This window comes from Desmodus rotundus, chromosome 4, assembly GCF_022682495.2.
Source record: "Desmodus rotundus isolate HL8 chromosome 4, HLdesRot8A.1, whole genome shotgun sequence".
In the NCBI taxonomy this organism is placed as follows: domain Eukaryota; kingdom Metazoa; phylum Chordata; class Mammalia; order Chiroptera; family Phyllostomidae; genus Desmodus; species Desmodus rotundus.
Genome location: NC_071390.1, coordinates 102,293,649 through 102,314,110, shown reverse-complemented (window position 1 = coordinate 102,314,110; position 20,462 = coordinate 102,293,649).

The window sequence follows — 20,462 nt, the reverse complement described above, 5'->3', positions numbered from 1 at the left end:
AACTGCGAGGCAAACCCAGCCGGCTGGCTCTAATGGGTACTAACACCGGTCTTGCTATTTTCCTTTGTAATGCAGTATTCTTTTGTTTCCATTTTATATAATGAGACTATTTACAGCCTAGTCTCAAAAGTGTCAATGAAAGAACGCCCAGCCTTAGAAAAAGTCTTATAATAGATTCTTTGAGCCAAACTCACAATTGCTGGGAAGAAAACCTCAGTGGATCGAGAAAAACAGAAAAACGCTCTAAAGAATTGCAGTTTTTCAGCTTGTTTTACACATTAGAATCAAAGGCGGAGACGTAAAAGGGATTACATGAAGTCCATTTGTGGTGGATCAGGGAGGTGGCAGGAAGCAAGGTGGAGAACTCTCTGATTAGATAAAAAGTAAAATCAAGAGACACATACTGCTTTTGCATGGGTGGATCCAGCATGGGTAACCTGGACAGCACACAGAGATAGTGTTCCGGAGAACCAGATAACAATGAGGAAGAACAAGATAACGAGGAGGGGTTCTACAGTCTTGCATGCGGTGAGAGGTTGTACCCTGGAGGGTCTGGAAAAAGGGAATCACTCTGACATTCCACAGGTATGTCATTTTTAGATGCAAAAAGACAATAGAAGATTCACTTAAGGTAAATAAAGATACACAGGTATGTCACTACCCTCTATGACTCATTTTTGGATAGGAATTTTTATGTTTGCTTTTTGGTCTCTGAGTTTGTAAGGCCACCATGCAGGCCTCCTCTGAGGTTGTTGGGTTTAGTATGTGGCCCCCTTTTCACTCGAAACAGCAAGGGTGATGCCTAAAATTGTTTTCACCCCAGGCTTATGTAGAATTCTGATACCAGAGCTCAATGATTCTCTAGTGGGTGATGGTCTTTGGAATTCCTTAAAGATTTTCAACATTACATGTTGATTTAAAAAGGCCATGGAAATAAACAAAAGAGTCTGAAAAATGACCAACTCTATAACAGTGTTTCTCAAAAGTGTTCATAAACCACAAATTTTGTTATATCAATTTTCCCCCAACCAACTATTACTTACCTGGTATTTTTATTTAACTTGATCTTAAATTCCTCTCTTTTTCTTTAGCCCTGCAACAAGCCTGATATATCTGAAATCATGGACTTGATATTCTAATTATCTTTTTTCTAAAATATATTAAAAATAAACACCTGGGAGATCAAATTAAAATCACAATGAAATACCACTCACATTGCCAGAAAGGGAAAAATTAAAAAGACTGATTCTAGGACAACCAAATCGCTTATGCCTTGTTGGTGAGAATATAAAATGATACAAGTTCTCTAAGTTTCTTATAAAACTAAAAAACACACCTATCCTATGACCCAACAATCCCACCCAATAGAAATAAAAATATCTTTATACAAAGTGACTTTTGTAAGAATGTTCATAGCAGCCTTATTCATAATGGCCCAAAACTGGGAACAGACAAGAGAAAATTGCAGTGTGTTCATATAATAGAATATTATTCAGTAATAAAAAGGAATGAACTATTGATGTGTAGGATAATTGGAGTGGAGAAAAAAATAGGCTGAGTAAAAGAAGCCTTATACAAAAGAGTGCATACCATTTGGTTCCATTTGTTTGAGGTTCTGGCATAGGGAAACTTATCCATGGCGAAAAGTATCAGAACACTCATTCCTGGGGGTAGAGGGCAGGGACAGAGATCAGGAAGGAACAGGCAGGAGGGCGATTTCTGGACTGGTAGTAATGTTTTCTACTTTTGTAGGTGTTTTAATTACACAGGTTATGTAAGCATTTTGTCAAACTTAGTAAATTGTACTCATGCAGAAAAATTAACTATAAACAAGTATTGGACTCTGATTAGTGGCCTGCATACTGAAGAGTTTTAGAAGAAATGCACTGATGTCTGCAATGCATTAAAAATAAATGAATTAGTGTCTGAATCAAGGGACAGATTGGTCAGAGAAGTGGTAAAACAAGTATAGTAAAATGGTAATGAGAGAACCTAGGCGGGAGGTTTTGGAGTGTTCAGGGTAGAATTCTTTCCACTTGGCTGTATTTTGAAATTTTCCATAGTAAATTGTTGGGTGCAAAGTAAACACCTAACCATTAAAATAAACTGTTGATGTAGGTACCACTTGAGAGCACTTCACCGTTCTCCACTAGTGCAGGTTCACAGCCTGCGAACTCTGCTGTAGCAGAGACTGGCTTTGCTTGCCATTCACATTTGCAAAGGAATATTATTCCAGCTCTGTTTAAGCCTATAAAGCAGAGTGAAAAATTTATGGTTTTGAGTTCACATCCATCTTTCCACCGTTCATGTCAAAAATTACACATTTCCTCCAATTTGTCTCAATTCCAAACTTTCCTGAAACAAAGGAACAACTGACTAACATTTGTAAATGAGCCCTATTCTCCTTCGGGAAAGTCATTCTTTAGGAAAAGAGGGTATTTGACTTCTGGAAGTCTTAGTCACCACACAAATATGTCTCTAAGTTAAGGACGTGATGGAAAAAAATTAAATCTGACAATCACGGAACTTGCTAAGTTTCATAAGTGCCACCGCTTCCCTCGTTGCCTGAGCTACTGCTGAAGTTCAGCAGGGAAGGTTCAGCTGTTGGCGTGCAGTTATCCAATATGTGAGCCCAGTGACAACCTTCTCAGGGGTGATTTGGACTTTTCCTGACAAATTAATGACATTCACAAGGTTTCAACAATGGTCCTTAATAGAAAGACATTGAGAATGCTAGAGCAGCAGAACAAGTTATATAAAACAAATCTGTACAAAAGACTTGGAGCGTAGTCAGAATAAACAAAATGAATTACTTTTTAGCAATGGCAATTACTATCTTGATCAAAGGGAGAAAATTCTAAAGACAAATATTCAGCAGTCTGAAAGAGTTTCAATAGCTATTAGCATAAATTAAGTCTGTAGAAGAAAGGAAAAACAGCACACGGGCTTTCTCCTTGCTGTGGTGTCCAAAAACACAATGCCTATGAAATGCAAAAGTCATTCTAATTAGGCAATCGTCGTGACTCATAATGCGCTGGAATTGTAGACGAAAGGCAATCGTTCATTTGACATACTCTAGCATCAAAATGAATAAATTGCTATTAGAAAAAACTTCACAATGCTGCTTACTTTATCTCTGTATATATGTGTGTAAACTAAAAGAGGGTAAGACTCAAACCTATGCTTTTTTCTTATGCTATCTACATGAAGTCATATTTATTAACTACCTAGACGAGACCTACTTTTAGACGGACTGATGATAATGTTTATTTGAATTTTAAAAATGACAGTGATACAAAAAGAAAAATTATCGAGCAAATATGAAGACCAGGAAATGTTTAGACACCTTAAACTGTCCCCTAAGGGAAGAGACCAAACCTCCACGTCTGTACTAAGCATAAGTTACAGACAGCTAAAAAAAAAAAAGGACAGGAGAGGCTCCTGCCAAGACAGCCAGGGTGAGGAGACTATGGATTTGGCCTTGCTATCTACCATTTGGTAAAAATGGAAACTCCTGTTGAAATGGTGTGATGGGTAGGCGCGCCACGCACACGGCCCGGATCATGCACAATGCAGTGGTGCAGATGCTAACCAGACTCACACAACGACGCTTCCATTTATTTTTCATGCGGTTTTGAAAATCGATCTCTAAAGTGGTCCCAGGTGAATGTCTCCTTGGCCCAGCAAATCTCTGAGAGTACTTTGGTTTTCTCTGCATCCAAAATAAATCTATCCATTGTGGCTATGCCTCTGCATTGACAAAATGAAGAGATGGAAAATAAGTCAAGTTTCTGATTAAATTAATGTGTCAGTTCCCTGAATTGCGGAGGACCTCTTGCAAACCCCAAATGGATCATATGATTTTTCTAGGACTAGTCTTTAAAAAATGAATGAACAATAGGACCAGCTCTGACAATCCAGGGCTGAAATGAACTGCTATAGGATTTCTTCTTAAGCTCCCCAAGCTGGAATGATTCCTTTACCCTCCCCAGTATCATATGAGAGGACTTCTCGTGATCCTCTCTCATCCATTCCTGTCATCCCCTCTCCACTGCGCGCCCCTTCCAGGACTTCAATCTCTAGAAATTACCTATGGACTTGAAGCTAAAAAAGCTTTGGGGCCTGTTGGAATGGGAAAGCACTATGTTGCCACTACCAAGGAGGAGGCATCTAGATTAAGAAGTAAAAAATGCTGACACCATCCCCAGTGTCCTTATTGTACGATAGTTCCCCCTTATCCATGAGGGAGACATTCCAAGGCCCCCAGTGATGCCTGAAACCTCAGACAGTACTGGCTCCTGTATATGCTGTTTTCCTACACATACATCTATGATAAAGCTTAATTAAGGAATTAGGCTCAGTGAGAGATTAATGGCAACAACTACTAATAAAAGAAAACAATTATAACAATATACTATAAGAAAGATATATGAATGTGGTCTCTCTCTCTCTCTCTCAAAATATATTATCATACTGTACTCACTTTTTCACTTAAAGGTAGTATCTTACAGCTTCTCTTTGGCATCTCTGAACTGCCAGCACCGCCACCCTTGCCCTTGGGGGCCCTCGAGCACTGTGAGACCAGGACTGCCGGCCTGGTCACTGAAATTGCTGGCGACTAAGCCTGCAGTGGGGAGCGTCTGCACAGCCCGGAGATGCTGGAAAAGGGTACTTCCCATCCAAGGTGGCACCGAGAGGGGCAGCGAAAGACTTCATCATGCTGCTCAGAACGGTGTGCGATTAAAAACCTACACATTGTTTATTGCTGGCATTTTCCATTTAATATTTTTGGAACGTGGCTGACCGTGGGTAACCAAAACCACAAACAGTGAAACTGTGGATGAGGTGGGACTACTCTAGTGCGGAGTTCGGCACCCTGCATGGTGGGGAGGGGGGATGGAGATGTAAATTTTAGTTCGGAACCACAATGTTTCCCTCTCAACTTCATTCACACAGTTTGGAAATCAATCACAGACCACGGAAAGGGCTACACAGGCCCACCTGAAGAAGTTATTGAAAAGGGACATTTGACAATTATAATTATAATTGCAAATTTGTACTGAGTGCAGGGCATCACAAAGATTAAAAATGCCATCACCTACTTTAGGATGGCTGACTAAAAGCAAGTCTTTGCTTTCTTCCAAAATCTCATTGATGTTACAGAAGAATAGAATTTAAAATATGAAAACCTGTTTTAAAAAGAAAATTCATAATTTTTTTCTTTTCTGGAATATTTTAATTTGACAGACATAAGCCTCAGACAAACAACAGAAGCAAGTTTAACTTAACTGTGTAGACGGGGTTTAAAGGAAATGAGAACCATGCCAATTGTGTGGGGAAATGACAGTCTTTCCCATCAGGAAAATTGCTAAGTGCAAGATATGCAAAATCTGCTGTAGTGGGCCATTTATATAAAACTGATCTGGGGTTTTTAAATGACCCCTGCTGTAGACGTATTATAGGGCTTTGAACTACGCAGTCACCCACAGCTCCTACTGAAAGGGCCCACCGAGGTGGCCACATTCGCATTCTGTCCATCATCCTCCTGCCAAAGGCTAATTGGAGCAGTGAGACCCAGGGGGAGCAAATCAACAAACTGGACCAAGATGATCAGATCCCTTCTCCTAGGAACTGGGCATTGGAAGTTCCTAGGAGAAAGTTCCAATTGGAAATTGGGAGACTGGATCCTGATTCATTTGCCGCACAGTGTGATTTGTGGATCAGTGGCATCTGTGTCAGCTAAGAATTTATCAAAATGTACACTCCCTACCCTAGGCCTGACAAACCATTATATGCATTTTGACAAGCTCTCTAGGTGATTCTGTGGACATTAAAGTTTGTGAGATACTAAGCTAGATGATGGGAAAGGGAGATCTTGATAGGAAATGTTGTGTAATATTTGGGCTAGGTTGGTGTCGCCGCCCAATGGAGTGCAGGGGGGCCAGTTACCAGGACACACAGAGGCTCTGAAAGGCCCTGCTGTCGATAGCAGAGGGAAAGCAGACTCCCAGACAGAAGCAAAGACAAGAGGCCCTGGAGCCAGGGACTGCAGGAGTGACCCCAACTCTTTATGTTCCTGCCCAGTCCTAGGACTCAGCGAAGTTTCCTGTCACATCTTGGACGGATGCCCTATGACCTGTGGGCACGTTAGATTTAATGTGTCTTTAGGGCAGGAATCTCCAGTGGGAGTCTGCTCCTGACACCTGATTGCTTCTATGTGAGCTTCCTGGGTAATAGATCAAAACTAACAAAACTAACAAAATTTGTGAAGTTTCATGTAAAACCTGTCTTGTGAAGTACCAAGCTCCCTGTGACTGCAAATGTTAAACCAAAAGCTGAAGGCAAAGGATGCTCTTCAGAGACTTGGAAGAGAAAATTCTACTTTAAGCTGGACCTGGACGACATTTAGCCTACGTGTGTCTCTCAGGTGGTCTGCTGGCAGCGGTAGGGTTATGAAGGCTCGTTTCTGTCTTCTGATCGCGAGCAGATAGAGTGACTGCTTCGGGGATCTGAGTGATTGTTGAAGTCCAGATTTCTCCCGTTCTTACTCTCTGGGAACTCTGCTGCGCTTTATGACAGTTTTAGAACAAGAAGACTGTAACAATTGTGAAGGGATAAAAAGTTGTCCGGAGCCTGTGACAAAGTTTAAGGAGAGCTATGAATCTGGAATGAGGAAGGACCAACGTTTTAATGTGGCTGAGGGTTAAAAAGCTGTTAGAGACAGAGCACCTTGAAGCTTCTGCTTTCTTTCATTTATGATCTTGATTCCCTCTTCTTTTAATTGCTTCAAAAGTTATCCCCATCCATGAGTTCGTGAATGCGGAAAGCACAGACCGTTTCCTTACAACTTCCACTCAACAAGCACGTGCGGTGCTTGTATGTCTGCTGAATAATTTAGAAACACAGAAGGTGGCACAAGCATTTGAGAAGCAACATTAAAATGGAAAGTGAAGGGGAAAACCTAAACAATGGATTGCTAAATGTTGGATTTGTTAATAGAAGAGAGGTTTGAAGCCAATCCAGGCACCAGAATTGGAATGCCTCTTCTCCCCATAATAGCAAACATCATTTTTTACCATCCCAAACCAGATCATTTCTTATGAGATTCCAAAGGCCAATTTAAAATGTTTCTATATATCGCGTCCTAGGTTGTACACAGCCTTTGTCCTTATATCCTCCATTATCTCATCGCTCTTTTTTGCCCTAAACGTTCAAAGTGTGTAGTAAACTGCATTCCCTGTGCCCGTCTTCAGGCTCTTCCAGCTGTGGAGGAAAATTCCCAGCTCAGAAACGTGTTAACCCAGTGTGCATGCTCCGTGGCTCCAGGGATCCAGAGTTCAGCAGACCCAGCCCAGACCAACACAAGGAATGCGAAAAATTCTGCTTTGGAATCCATGAAGTACTCAGTAGAATTTGGGAACAATTTCTTTTGTGTTCTTTTGGGGTTTTTTTAAGCATGAAGTATACTTTTTCCCCTTTTTTATGACCTATGTGCAGTTCACGGAGAAATAATAACAGTACCTATGTGCCTACCACATACTTAGAGATAGAACATTCCCGGGGTCTCAGAAGCCCTGGATACCCATCATTGAAACTGTCCTCTCTCCCAGTGTCCAAGACAACTGCCTTCCAGAATATTTGTCAACAGCTCCTTTTATACTTTTATTACTTAAGTCTGCATCTACACATAACATATTGTTTAGTTTCACCTTCTTATAAACTTCATATGACAAAATTATTTAGTATGTAAAATTTTCATCTTTCTTGTTTTATAGATTAATTCAGATTAAACACTGCTTTTTAGATTAATCAATTTTCATGTGTATAGCTGTAACTTACTTATTTTAACTGCTATACAGTATTCTGCACTACAAGTATACAATAATTTCTCACTCATGTGACTGTTGATGGTTATATATGTGGTCTCCAGGTTTTTGCTGTTATGAACTCTCTTCTCTGCGCCCTGAGGTACACAGGAGTAAGAGTCTCTCTAGAATATATGCCTCAGACTACAATTGCTAGGTTGTAGAATATGAACCTGTCCAACTTTACTCGGTAATGCCAAGATGATTACACCAGGTAACCAGCAGTGTACGACAGTGTCTCACAGTCCTGCTAAACTTGGACTTGTCTGACTAAAATGTTTGCCCATCAGTAAGTGTGAGGGGTCCCTCATTGCGGTTTGATTTCTCTAACCACTAATGTGATTAATCATCTTTGCATGTGGTTGTGGGGTCACATTTGTCTTCCCTCTTCTGCCTATCTTTTCATTGCATTGTTCTTCGCTTCCTTATTGCCTTAAGATATAGTTATACATTCTAGGTTTATATAATCCTTTGTTCATTAAATCTGCTGCAAATTTCTTTTCAAAATTTTATCTTGTATTTTTATTCTCCTATAGTGTATTTTGAGGGACAGAAATTCTTAATTTTAATAATAATTTGTTGATATTTTTCTTTTGAGGTTATTAAGAAATTCTTCTTTAATCCAAGGTATAAAATGTGCTTCTATAAATGTTTCAGAAGCTGCAGAGTTTTGCCTCCTACGTTTAAGTTTATATTCTATCTTGGATTGATCTTTATGTGCAGTGTAAGGTAAGGATCTGTTTCATTATTTTTTGTAAGGATAACCAATTTTTTAAGTATATTTTATTGATTATGCTATTATAGTTGTCCCAGTGTTTTCTCCCCTTTATCCTCCTCTGCCCTGAACCCCCCTCCCACTAACATCCCCCCATCCTTAGTTCATGTCCATGGGTCATATATATAAGTTCTTCTGTTTCTCCATTTCCTATATTATTTTTAACCTCCCTCTGTCTACTTTGTGCCTACCAATTATGCTTCTTATTCCCTGTACCTTTTCCCCCATTCTTCCCCACCCCCTCCCCACTGATAACCCTCCATATGATCTCCATTTCTGTGATTCTGTTCCTATTCTAGTTGTTTGCTTAGTTTTTGTTTTTTAGGTTCAGTTGTTTATAGTTGTGAGTGTATTGTTATTTTACTGTTCATAGTTTTTGATCTTCTTTTTATTATATAAGTCCCTTTAACATTTCATATAATAAGAGCTTGGTGATGATGAACTCCTTTAACTTTATCTTATCTGGGAAGCACTTTATCTGTCCTTCCATTCTAAATGATAGCTTTGCTGGTTACAGTAATCTCGGATGTAGGTCCTTGCCTTTCATGACTTGGAATACTTCTTTCCAGCCCCTTCTTGCCTGCAAGGTTTCTTTTGAGAAATCAGCTGATAGTCTTATGGGAACTCCTTTATAGGTAACTGTGTCCTTTTCTCTTGCTGCTTTTAAGATCTCTCCTTATGTTTAATCTTGGGTAATGTCATTATGATGTGCCTTGGTGTGTTCCTCTTTGGGTCCTATTTCTTTGGGATTCTCTGAGCTTCCTGGACTTCCTAGAAGTCTATTTCCTTCACCAAATTGGGGAAGTTTTCCTTCATTACTTTTTCAAATAAGTTTTCAATTTCTTGTTCTTTATCTTCTCCTTCTGGCACCCCTATGATTCAGATATTGGAACGCTAAAAGTTGTCCCATTTAAAGAGGTTCCTAAGCCTCTCTTCATTTTTTTGAATTCTTGTTTCTTCATTCTGTTCCAATTGGATGTTTACTTTTTCCTTCTGTTCCAAATCATCGATCTGAGTCCCAGTTTTCTTCCCTTCACTGTTGGTTCCCTGTATATTTCTTTATTTCACTTTGCATAATCTTCACTTCTTCCTGTATTTTGTGTCAGTACTCAACCATTTCTGTGAGCATCCTGATTACTGATGTTTTGAACTCTGCATCAGGTAGGTTATCTATTTCCTCATTGCTTAGTTCTTTTTCTGGAGTTTTGATCTGTTCTTTCATTAGGGCCATATTTCTTTATCTCAGCACATCTGTTATATTGTAAGGGGTGGAGCCATAGATATTCGTCAGGGCGGGGGCAACCCACATGGCTGTGTTGTGGTGCTGTATGTGGGGGAGGGGTCCGAGATGGAATAATGCTACTTGCTTGACTCTTGCCCTTATTTCAGTCACTTCTCCTGCTACCCACAAGCAAATTGGGCCTTTCTGGTGCTAATTCCTGCAGGGGTGGTTTTGTGTACGTTCTAGGACCCTGTGGGTCTCTCCAGTGAACTCTCATGTGAGGCTGGGAGTTTCTCCTGCTACCACAACCCCCACAAGTTTTTATAGCCAGAGAAATTGAAGCTTCAGTTTCCCCGTGCTGGAACCCTAGGTTGTGGGGTCTGTCTCAATCCCCAGTTGTTCCTCCCAGTTTATCCACAGGCAAATGTGGGACTGCCCAGTCCTCCAGTGGCCACTTCGCCTGCCCCTTCTGTCACCTTGCCAGGTGTGCTCTCTGCCCTGGCTGCCCATCTCTGCCTCTCCTACCAGTCTGGATGAATGTTTCTTCTTTAATTCCATGGTTGTTGGACTTCTATACAGTTCATTGTTCTGGCAGTTCTTGTTTTTTGTTTTTGAATTTGTTGTTGCCCTTTTAATTGTGGAAGGAAACAAAGCATATCTACCTACACTTCCATCTTGGCCAGCTCTGGTCCTTAACTTTTCTTCTTTTAAGTTTTTAACTTTTTCCATAATGGGCCTGGGCCTTGTTCAATTTACTCATAGTTACTTTGTTATATATACTACTATTGTAATTGATACATATTTTAACTACATTTTCTAGTTAGTGCTACTAAGATATAATGATTTTCTGTTACTTCTTTTTATTTAATTGTAGATTCTTTTGTGTTTTCCCTAAACAACTGTGTCATCTAGAAATAATGAGTTTAATTTCCTTGTTTCCAATCCTTACATGTTTTAATAATTTTTATCTTATTGTTTTGGGAACGTTAGCATGCTGACAGATTACTGTCTACAACATCTAATGCAATGTTGCATGGAAGCGATGATAGGGCATCCTTGTCCTGACCCCAGCCTTCAACATTTCGTCATTAAATACAATGTTTGTTATAGGTTTTTTGGTGGTTTTTTGTTCATCAACTTAAGAAATTTTCCGTTTCTTCTAAGTTTGCTAAGACTGTGTCATGAATAGATGTTGAATTTTATTGAAAGCATTTTCTGCATCTATCAAAATTTTTTCTCTTTCATTTTGTTACTTTGTTGTGTTACCATTATTGATTTTAAATATTTTTTTAGCCCTGACCCTGGCTGGTGTGGCTCAGTGGATTGAGCATCAGCCTGCAAACCAAAGGGTCACCAGTTTGATTCCCAGACTGGGCACATGCCTGGGTTGCAGGCCAGGTCCCTAACAAGGGGCACATGAGAGGCAACCACACATTGATGTTTCTCTCCCTCTCTTACTCCTTCCCTTCCCATCTCTAAAATTAAGAATTAATTAATTAATTAATTAATTAATATTTTTATCCCCCTTGGTTTAATTATTTAGTCAATTTCATGTTTATTATATAATTGCCACTGTCATGATCAGGAATTTTTTTAATATATTACCGAATTCATTTTGTTCAGATTTTTGCATCATTATTCATAATTGAGTTAGGTCTGAATCTTCCTTTCTTGCACTATACTTGTCTACTCTAGAAATAATGGTTATAGTAACCCCATAAAATGAGGTAGGGAGTATTTTCCTCTAAAAACAAAGACTTTATTTTTTAGAGCAGTTTTAGGTTCATAGCAAATTTGAGAAAAATGTAGAGATTTCCTGTATACCTCTTGCCTTCACACATGCGTAGCCAGCACCACTATGGACATTACCCACCATCATGATATATTTGTTACGATTGATGAACCTACATTGACACATCATAATCACTCAAAGTCCATTGTTTATCTTAGGGTTCACTCTTGCTGTTGCATGTTCTCTGAGTCTGGACAAATGTATGACATGTACCCATCATTATAGTATCATGCAGTATTTTCACTGCGATAAAATTCCCCGAACTCCACCTACTTATCCCTCCCCCTCAACCCCTGACAACTACTGATCTTTTTTATTGTTTCTATAGTTTTGTGTTCTCCAAAATCATACAAAATGTAGCCTTTTCAGGTTGGCTTCTTTCACTTAGGAATGTACATTTAAGGTTTCTACGTGTCTTTTCATAGCTTGACAACTCATTTCTTTTTAGCTCTAAATAATATTCCATTGTCTGTATGACCATTGATCCCTTCACCTACTAAAGTACATCTTGTTTGCTTCCAACTTTTGGAAATGATGAATGAAACTACTCTAAGTGTCTATGTGGAGATTTTTGTGTGGACGTAAGTTTTCAGCTCCTTTGGGTAAATACCAAGAAGTCAATTGCTGGGTTATATGGCAAGAGTATGTTTAGTTGTTAAAAACCACTGAAGTCTTTCCCAGTGGCTATATTATTTTGCATTCCCAACCAAAATGAATGAGAGTTCCTGTTGCTCCACATCCTTGTCGGGATTTGGTGGTGTTAATGTTCTGGATTTTGTACATATTAATAGGTGTGTGGTAGTATCTCATTGTTATTTTCAAATGCAAGTTAAAGATGATGTGGAACATCACTTCAAATGCTTATTTCTCATATGCATATCTTCCTGTTTCCCTTTTTTTTTTAATTCTATGGAAGGATTTGTGTGATATGAATTAGCAGTATCTTGAATATTTGGCTGAATTTATCTGCTGTGTCAGTCAGTCAGGGTTTAATCAAGGAAGAAACCAGAGGGTATTACAGAATAAAAAAATTTATTATAGAAATCAGGTCTCATAAAATTGCAGGAGAAGCTGGAAGAGTAAGGTCTGGACAGGGACTTTGGAGGATGGGAGAAAAGTAGCAGATCAGCACTCCTAATGCAATGGGAAGTTGAAATTTACAGAGAAACCTGCAAAGTCAGGCACTCCCACATCCTCAAGAGGGAGCACCAAGCAGAGCTGGTGGGGAGGTCAATGGAGGACTTTTGCATTCGGGTCTCCCGGTGGGCCTGGTGTGCCCTAGTGCCAACAACCGGAAAGAGAGATGAACACCAAGTAGGAGAGGTGAATAATCTGCAACCTCACAGTAATCACTGTGGGAAAGAGTGAGGACCTGCTGGCACCTGTGCACCTGTCTTTCACGGTACCTAACCATGATGATCAACTGTACCACAAATACATACGGGGATGAAATCTGGGGGAACGTTTACCAAGTTGACACAGCATAAAGCTATCTAACATGTAAAGCTTGGTGTTTTCCGTGTAGAAAGATTTTTTTAATTTTTAAATTTGTTTAATGGATTTAGGATTATTTGAGTTTTCCATTTCTCTGTCAGTTTTGGTAAGTAGGGTTTTTGTTTGTTTTTTAGGCAATTGTTCATTACACTATCGAAAAGTTATTCATACTATTCTCTTATTTTTTAAGTTGCTGCCACACCTGTCATCTTATGCCCTTTTCATACATAGAATTATATAGTGTCCATTCTTTTTTTCCTGGTTAATCTTGCCAAATGTCTATTAAAGTTTTCAAACAACTAACTTTTGCCTTTTTTAATATAATCTTTATTATAATTTTTTCCATTACCACTTAGTCCCCTTATACCTCCCTCCCCACAGCAATCACCTCACTGTTTTCCATGTCCATGATCCTCTTATTTTTTCCTATTTTATTAATTTATTTTTAAAATTATTTTTATTGATTGATTTTAAAGAGAGAGAAGAAGGGTAAGAGACAGAGAGAGAAACATCAGTTTGTTGTTCCACTTATTGATGCACTCATTAGTTGTTTCTTGTATGTGCCCTGACCAGAGATCAAACCCACAACCTTGGTGTCTCAGGATGATGCTTTAACCAACTGAGCTACCTGGCCAGGGCCCTATTTCATTAATTTCTGTTACCTTTATATGTCTTTCCTTACACTTTCTTTAGATTTAGTCTGCTATTCTTTTTTAACTTCTTCAGTTGAGTCCTTCTCAACTCAGTAATTTTCCATGTTTTTTTTGCTTTATAAGAAAATAAAACTACAAAATTCCCCCTCAATCTACTTTATATAATGGTTATATACCATTTGTTGTGGCATATAGAATTTGCAAAACTCTTCAGTTCTACATATTTTCTAATTTCTATGATTTCTTCTTTGACCCATTTAGAAATATTTTGTAATTTCCAAGCATTCTTTTTTTAATATATTTATTGATTATGCTATTACAGTTGTCCCATTTTCCCCCCCACTCCACTCCATCCTGCCCACTCCCCTCCCTCCCACATTCCCCCCCCATAGTTCATGTCCATGGGTCATACTTATAAGTTCTTTGGCTTTTACATTTCCTACACTATTCTTACCCTCTCCCCTGTCTATTTTCCACTTATCATCTATGCTACTTATTCTCTGTACCTTTACCCCCCTCTCCCCCTCCCACTCCCTTATTGACAACCCTCATGTTCTAGTTGTTTGCCTAGTTTGCTCTTGTTTTTGTTTTATATGTGGTCATTAATAACTGTGAGTTTGCTGACATTTTTACTGTTCCTATTTTTGATCTTCTTTTTTTAGGTAACTCCCTTTAACATTTCATATAATAAGGGCTTGGTGACGATGAGCTTCTTTAACTTGACCTTATCTGAGAAGCACTTTATCTTCCCTTCCATTCTAAATGATAGCTTTGCTGGATACAGTAATCTTGGATGTAGGTCCTTGTGTTTAATCTTGGGTAATGGAATTATGATGTGCCTTGGTGTGTTCCTCCTTGGGTCCAGCTTCTTTGGGACTCTCTGAACTTCCTGGACTTCCCGGAAGTCTATTTCCTTTGCCAGATTAGGGAAGTTCTCCTTCATTATTTGTTCAAATAAGTTTTCAATTTTTTGTTCTTCCTCTTCTCCTTCTGGCACCCCTATAATTCGGATTATGGGACGTTTCAAGATGTCCTGGAGGTTCCTAAGCCTCTCCTCATTTTTCCAAGTTCTTGTTTCTTCATTCTTTTCTGGTTGGATGTTTGTTTCTTCCTTCTGGTCCACACCATTGATTTGAGTCCCAGTTTCCTTCTCATCACTATTGGTTCCCTGTACATTTTCCTTTGTTTCTCTTAGCATAGACTTCATTTTTTCATCTGTTTTTCGAACAGATTCAACCAATTCTGTGAGCATATTGATAACCAGTGCTTTGAACTGTGCATCCGATAGGTTGGCTATCTCTTCATCGCTTAGTTGTATTTTTTCTGGAGCTTTGAAGTGTTCTGTCATTTGGGCCATTTTTTTTTTTTTTTGTCTTGGTGCGTCTGTTACTTTAAGGGGCGGAGCCTTAGGTGTTCACCGGGGCGGGGTAATGCTGGTCGCTGCGCTGTGATGCTGCACGTGGGGGAGGGGCCGAGTGGGAGCAATGGCACCCGCCTCACTCTCCTCCAGATTTCAATCTTTCACTCCGATACCCACAATCAAACTGGGTCCCTCTGGTGCTGGTTCCCGAGTAAGTGGGCCTGTGCACACTCCAGGCCCCTGTGGGTCTCTCCAACAACCTCTCCTGTGAGGCTGGGAGTCTCTCCTGCTGCCGCCCCAACCCCCAGGGGCACTTTCAATCAGAGGTTTCAGGCTTTATTTCCCCGAGCTGTAGGCTTAGGTTGCGCAGTCTGCTTAGCTCCCCGTCCTTCGTCCGGTTTATCTATGTTCGAATGTGGGGCTGTGGTGTGCTACCCGCACTCTGCCTGCCCCGCTCTCCGCCACCCCGAGTCCGGCCCTCTCGGTTTATCTGCGCGAATGTGGGGTCGCAGGGTCTGCTAGTGGTCGGACTGCCTGCCTGGTTGGTCCCACACTCCACCAGTCTCAGTCCCGCCACAGCCACGCGAGTCCTCTCCACCCCAGTGCCCGTCTCCGCCCCTCCTACCAGTCTGGATGAATGTTTATTTTCTATTTCCTTGGTGTCGGTCCCCCTTGCTGTTCGATTCTCTGTCAGTTCTGGTTGTGCGAGGAGGCGCAGTGTGTCTACCTATGCCACCATCTTGGTTCTCCTTCCCAATTTCCAAGCATTCTAATTGTTGCTTTATTATTTAACTCTAACTCTATTTCACTGTGGTCAAAGAAAATGGCCTCTATTACCAAATTTATGTGGTTTTGTGAAACTTACTGAAGCTACTTTATAGAATAGCACATTAATTTTCATTAATTTCTGTGTGTACTATGTATCTGATTCAGATAATTCTAGTTTAAAGTCTTCCATATCCTTACTAAATTTTTGTGTCCTATGTTTATTAATTACCAAGAGTATGGTGTACTCTCCTGTTATGACAGTGTTTTCTTCAATACTTCTTGTAAGTTGTCAATTTTTTGCTTTATATATTTAGGGCTGGGTTTTAAATTTATATGATTTTAAATTTGTAATGTATTTCTGCCAAATTGAACATTTTATCATTATGAAATATTTTTTATCTCTAGTAATGTATTTCATTATTTATCTTTACTCTCCTTAAGCCTTGGGTACAATCTTTCAGAGTTAGTAAAATGGGAAGAATATGTGCCCTACTAACCTCATTGTTTGGATGTTAGAATTAATGAGGACAAATAAAATAATGAATACAAAATCCTTTGTAAACTAAAGGGCATAATGCAAATAAGATAGAACTCTGGAGAAAAAAAATATCTTAATTCCATACATACAAAGACCTTGTGATCCCAATACAAACTATCACATATACACACATCTATAGAATGAACTAAGCTTTAATGAGATTTGTGTATAAAGGTTTAAAAGCTCAATTGCAGCCTGGTCATTACATTAGTTTTAGGCGGTGTTTCCTTACCATTGAGGCAACAGTGGAAATACTAATAAATGTAGGCAATGATAGTGAAAAATTTTGGAAAGTTGCTGTTGACAGAAATCAAGTGGTTCTAGAACTCTAATTACATGTTTCCTTACCTATCACTAGCAGCCACTGCATGTGTCTCTTGTGCTGCTGTGTCCAGCTCTAACAAATTAGTAAGTATTTAAAACTAATGTCCACATTCCACAGTGTATTTCTACTTGGCTTAACAGCTACCAACAAACATTTCAGAACTATCTCATTAGAATATATAGACAAAGGGATTATTCTAGTAATACATGAGATATTTAATTACTAATTGAATTATGAAAGTGAGCTGAGATTTTCAGTAAAGGCCTCATGAGAATTTGTTTCTCAAGGACTCCTTCTGCTTATGAGCACCCTGCCTTACACAAAAATAGATAAAAACAAAAAGTACTTTTTCCATTCCCATGTAGACATAAACTGCACAGTGTTATCTCATACTAATAGAGTCATTAATCAATGTTCTCATTATTTTTTATTATCCAACGTACAAAAATTGATAAATGACCACATGTCCCAAACATATGTCTATTATGGACATTTTAATGTAAAAATCAAGCTGAATATTTAATCTTTCTTGATATTTATGCTTATTGTCTTAAAATTCTGACCCACGGTTTAGGGCTCTGCTCTTTGCCTGTCTTCATGTGCCATTTGCCAGGGTTAGAAGCAGTGCAAAAAGATCTCATCATAGTATAAACTAATACTATTAAAACAGTGACCTCTAGCCCTGGTCGGTGTGGCCCCATTGGTTGGAGCGTAGTCTCATAGACCAAAGGGTCACGGATTCCATCCCCCCATTTAGGGTGTGAATGAGAAGGCAATCAATTGATGTTTCTCTCTCTCCGTTCCTTTCTCTCTGAAAAGCAATGAAAAAAATGTCCTCAAGGGAGGATTAAAAAAACAGTAACAATATCATTTGATTTTATGATAGGCATTATGCTAAGCACTCTGTGTGCATTACTTCAGTGAAAAATCACAACAGTCCTATGACAACAGTAGTGTTATTCTTCCCATTGTACAGATGAGGAAACTGACACTTAGAGGAGTTAAGTAGTTTGAACAAAGTAAAACTAGTAGGTGACACAATCATGTTCAAATCGAGCTCTGTTGACTTCAGAGACCATCTTAACCACCACCTTATGCTGGAATCTCTCCAGAATGCTATAGGGGGGAAAAAATGCAGCATGCCCAAAATGTAAGGCCTAAAACTTATGTGGGTTACTCAGGAAATGTTTCTAAGCTCTCCTCTAATATATACTGACTCTCATTTTACTGACCATGCAAACTTTCTTGGTTATCTGAATACCAACTTCACAAAACAGAAGCAACAAGGAAGGTGCTGATGAGCTTCTGCGGAAGGTCATTGACAGCAGTGTGAGAGCTGACAGCTTGACCCTCCATAAGAAAAGTAATCAAAATAATAGATTAAAATGTTTGGATTCGAGGTGTAAGGACCTTTAATATACATTGAAGGAGCTCTGATCATCACAAAATAATAGAATGCTATTATGGTTGATGTGTAATGAAGCTCTTATGTCATCAAGAAAATGCATAATTCTGCTCAACATGTTTTATACAATGGTAGAGATAGAGGGCGATCCCAAATTGATAAAAGAATATTTGGAGGCAGTAAGGCCTTGAGTGTCTCAATAACTCAGTGGTAGAAATAAGGCCTTAACTTGTATTGATGCTTGCTGTGACTCTAAGTTGTTTCACACAAAGGTTTAAGCTAAAGAACCAAGGTACAACCACTTGAATCACTGTCTAAAGTATCCTCTAAAATTCTGAATAACAGTGTTACTCTATTTCCGTTGTTTTGATAGATAAATGATATAACTGAAAAACTAATCTAAATAATTTAGGCATTAATCTAGAATTTACAGTTCTTAGTTGAGAATGCCTCCTGAAGACTTAATTATTGAGTAGGGCACATCTTAACTTTGCTTCTGGTCCACCAGAGGTGGAAAGTGAACCAAGTCAGAAAGGCCAAATATTCACTGTAGAGAGGAAGGAGGGCTAGGAAATAACCACCAACTAGGAAATTTTCCTGGTTAGAAATTAATATCTTTCTTAAAATCTCTGTTTCACATATATGATGAATATTTAATTTTATGTTAATCATTCGCATAGTTTCCTATTGAACTATGTTATTCCAACTATGACTACTAGCTGTAGAAAACCTTTACCAACTTCCAAACAGAAAAGCACTCTGCTTCAAGCGTGCCTGGAGCTAAAGAGCTCAGGATGAAACAATGCAGAGGAGCACTTCTCTCAATTAAGGACATCAATAAAGAACAAGAAAAAGTAATACAAACAAAAAAATATAGTTTTGCCTGCAACACATACTTAAATTGACTAGTTATTTTTCCTTTCTCCCATATTTTTGTTTGACTTGTTATTTTAAAAACAATTTATTATTTAGTGCTTTTAATGTATTTTCAATTATCACACAATAATCAATTATTTATAGGAAAACAATATCAGTTGGAAATCAAGGCTAATAGATGGAACTAGAGCCATAGGGTTTCAAAACAATGCAGTGTACTAAGCCTTCTTTAGGTGCTAGAAAGGTGGGCAGAATGTCATTTGAAATGTAGTAGGTGAATTTACTCAAACAAAATTACCATCAGGCATTTTGCACAATGAGATCTTAAGAGTTAGGATCTAAGAATATTCAGTCTGGAAAAAATGCAAATCAAATACCTTAGATGGAAATGCTCTTTCTAAAAATAAATGTTTAAAGGAGGTTATTTCTGGTAGAGACATGGAGCCACAGGAAAGGAAGCTACCTCTTCATGGTGACTTGCTCACAGAAGAATACGCAGCAGTTTTTTCTTTCTTGTGACCAGGAGGGAGCTGGTGTTAGAGCCTGATCAAGGATGTGACATGATCCCAGTTTATGAGGTATCCAATTCATTGAAAAGTTCAAAGGAAAAGATATTCTTGTTCAAAGATAATGCTATCTTATATAGGCTATTGTGGTCTCATGTCATCTCTAGTTATCTTTGATATTGTAGAAGAATGTGGTACTAGAATATAAAAATCTAAATCCTTAATGCTTCAAAAATGTTCACTTTTGAAAGAAAAAATATTCACATTTAGGAATATAATTTTCTGATAATTGGGAAAATTATGACTATTGTTCTTCTGAGGTCAGTTCACTTGGAAACAATAGATGGGTCTGTAAATGGCTGGTCTTGGCTCATGTTTCACAACTTCATAAATTATCTCAAATAAGCAACAGCTGGTCTCAGTGAGTCCCCTGCCCCCCCAAACCTCTTCTAAGTGGCCCCAGATCCTGCACTAGCAGCAGTCAGCTAAGATTCACAGCTTAGCTTCACCTGGAATCTCTAAGCCCACCACAAGTAGCAACCATCTCAGATTGCTTTCTAGCTCATGCAGGGTGGCCCTGGGCAGAACACATGTTGGGGCTGCTGACCTTGGCCTGCACCACCTGGGAAACCTCAAATCCCTCCCATTGACCTGTCAACAGCAATCAAGGATCAACTACAAGAGGAGGGTGTACTCAGCCACATAAAAGGTGTACCTTGAGTGCCCAACTTCGGTAATAGGTGAGGCTGTGCCATGGGACCCTATAGGACGCCTACTACATTAGACCATGTTACCAAAACAGGGAGTCATAGCAGCTCGACCTAATACATAGAAACAAACACAGGGAGGCTGCCAAAATGAGGAAACAGAAATATAGCCCAAA